This window comes from Hibiscus syriacus, unplaced genomic scaffold (genome assembly GCF_006381635.1).
Source record: "Hibiscus syriacus cultivar Baekdansim isolate YM2019G1 unplaced genomic scaffold, ASM638163v2 tig00116989_pilon, whole genome shotgun sequence".
Classification (NCBI taxonomy): domain Eukaryota; kingdom Viridiplantae; phylum Streptophyta; class Magnoliopsida; order Malvales; family Malvaceae; genus Hibiscus; species Hibiscus syriacus.
The window spans coordinates 9,080,361-9,083,513 of record NW_024063508.1 but is presented as its reverse complement, the minus strand read 5'-3'; positions in this window follow the sequence as shown (position 1 = coordinate 9,083,513).

The following is a 3,153-nucleotide window of genomic DNA, read 5'->3' as shown; positions in this document are numbered from 1 at the left end:
TTCTTAGGCTCCAACTTTTTGATGCATTTATTTCCTTTAATAACAGATCTCTTGATGTATATGCAACTCTTTTAATGGTTTTCTAGTAATTGGCAGAGCTCTTTTCAAACCATTTCCAGTTCTCCTGCAAATCGTGTTATTCTGGCTTTTAACATCTGAATGATAATTGTTTTGGATATTTCCAACGGTGCTAGTATGTTTCAGTGCTGAATTTTTAAGAGTTACTTGCGTGACACGTCCTCAAATTATGATCATCATTCTAAACTAGTCCTAAAACTTTTAAACATTCTAATTTCATCTCTAAGAGGTTGTTTGTTTACATCAGAATGATTAAGCGCTGAATGATTCAAATGCTGAATGATTCAGAGCCTATGTATGAATTAGTTCTAAATGTAACATGTTGTTTGATAATGGCTCTGAATTATTCAGAATATACTTTTGTGTTGAATCATTCAGAATGTATTTCTGTGTTGAATCATTCAAAGGTGAGAAACAAACAGTTTGAATGTTGAACGGTTTAGCATTCAGCGTTGAATGGTTCCATTCAGAGCCAAACAAACAGCCTTTAAGTTGTATGACCTTTATTCTAAATTGGTCACTTAACTTTTTATACGTATATACTACTCACTTCTTTTATTAATAAAATTGTTAGGCCAAGTTATTTTTTTATATGTTAGAAAAGATAAAGCTTAAGTTAAACTATGGTGGAAACTGAATACACATTTGAATGAATTTAGAGATGAAATTGGAAGATTCAGATGTTTGAGGATCAATTTAAAATGAGGGTCACAGTTTGGTAATAAAATTGGAATGTTCAAAAGTTGAAGGACTAATTTAGAATAAGTCATAGTTTGGGGATGAGAGTAGAATATTTAAAATTTAAGAATCAATTTAAAAAGAGACTCCTAGCTTCTAGTTGACGTTCTTTGGATTGGATTTGGACCGCCAGTTAAGTTCCAGATTGGCCATGTGTCTATAGTTCCAAACAAGGCATCCCCTTTTTTAATAGCAGCTTTAACCTCGTTGATGTTCTCCATCAACCATAGCAGCTTAACGACGCTAAAATAAGTGCTTAAAGGCAAACCACATGATTCCACAAAATGTGTTCTCCCTCCTGGTAGTACTTCCTCCAATTTCCTAATATGAAGAATCACCTCAAACATCAAATACATAGATATCACACTGTCAATACAGAACAGGAAATGGAAATCCAAAAATATGTTGGTACAACTCTTCATTTATCCGACATTCGTATCTGACACATTTACGAACACGAGTATACGATATGATCCTATAATAAGTCTCCAAATACATGAAAATCTTGGAAGAAATTGGAGGAGACCTAATTCAAACACATACCCATATTCATCACTCATGAGTCCAAGTAACATAGCACTCAAACTAGGCTATTGACAGAAAACTAAAGGAATTCATAATTAGAAAAGCCTAGGGAATAAAAATCAAACATTCCTTCTTCATAATTGAAACTTTAACACCCAATTCAAAAAACAATCAAACAACCAACCAGCTGTTGGGGAGAACGGGTTATTTCTCACATGAACGTAGTTTTAAAATTGACCTAAAATGTCAAGATTAAAACCACCAAAGGTTGCACAGCGGATAAACCTGTCAAACTATTGAATATTGAAACACAATGGAAAAGAACCGAATAAAAAACAATAAAGGAGAGAACACACCAAATTTACGAGGTTCGACGAGAATATCGTCTACTCCTCGGGTACCACACCGGATGATAACTTCACTATATCGCCAATATTACAACAAATGGAATTCTTTGGAATTCCCAAAGTGGGAGAATGAAGAATACAAGAGGAAGAGAGAACTTGTTTTTGGGATGATTTCTAATGGAAATACTTAGGCCTATTTATAGTTGAGTTTCAAGAACAATATATTCAAAGTTTGGCCACCAACCAAGATGAAATTTCCAACTTGTCAACTTAATTTCTAGACAAATCTAACAAATCTCCACCTTGGCTTGAAATTACCAAGCCTACTCAACTTCTTCAACTCCCCAAATTTGTAGTGCCTCTAATTGCGCTCACAAGCGCCACACACCCGAAGGTGTTCATACTTTCAGGATGTTAATCAAGTTCAAACAATGATTGAACTTGATTACTGTTACCACCTTGGTCATCATATCTGCAGGATTTTTTGATGTCGTAATTTTCTGAAGTAGAATCTTTCCTTCTTCAAAGATCTCCCGCACAAAGTGATACATCACGTCGATATGCTTAGTCCTTGAATGGTAGACTTGATTTTTCGCTAAGTGAATAGCGCTCTGACTGTCACAATAGAGACTAATGTGACTTTGAACAACTCCTAAGTCTTCCATCAACCCGTTAAGCCAAATTGCTTCCTTTACAGCCTCTGAAACTGCCATGTATTCTGCCTCTGTAGTAGACAAGGCCACCGTAGATTGCAATGTAGACTTCCAACTTACTGAGGCTTTAGCAAGAGTAAACAAATACCCAGTAGTTGATCGACACTTATCCAAATCACCAGCATAATCGGAATCAACATATCCAACCATACACTGACCAAGTGCTTCATCCTGTTCAAAAACTAAACCAACATCCACGGTTTGTTGGAGATACCGTAGAATCCATTTCACAGCTTGCCAATGTCCTTCTCCAGGATCATTCATGTACCTGCTCACAACTCCAACTGCTTGTGAAATGTCAGGACGCGTACACACCATTGCATACATCAAGCTCCCAACTGCATTAGCATATGGAACTTTTGCCATATACACTCGTTCTTCGTTAGTTTTAGGAGATAATTGAGAACTAAGTTTCAAATGAGAAGTCAATGGGATACTTACATGTTTGGTATTTTCATTCATGCCAAAACATTGTAATATCTTTCTCGGATACTGCTTCTGTGTTAAACAAAGCTTCCCTCTCTGTCTATCTCTGCCTATCTCTGCTTATCTCCATACCAAGAATCTTCTTGGCCTCACCTAGATCTTTCATCTCAAACTCTTGATTCAACTGAGCCTTTAATTTGTCTATCTCATTTTGACTCTTCGAAGCGATCAACATATCGTCAACGTGCAAGAGAAGATAAATGAAAGATCCATCTTTGAGCTTTTGCAAATACACACAATGATCATATTTGCTTCTAGTATACTTT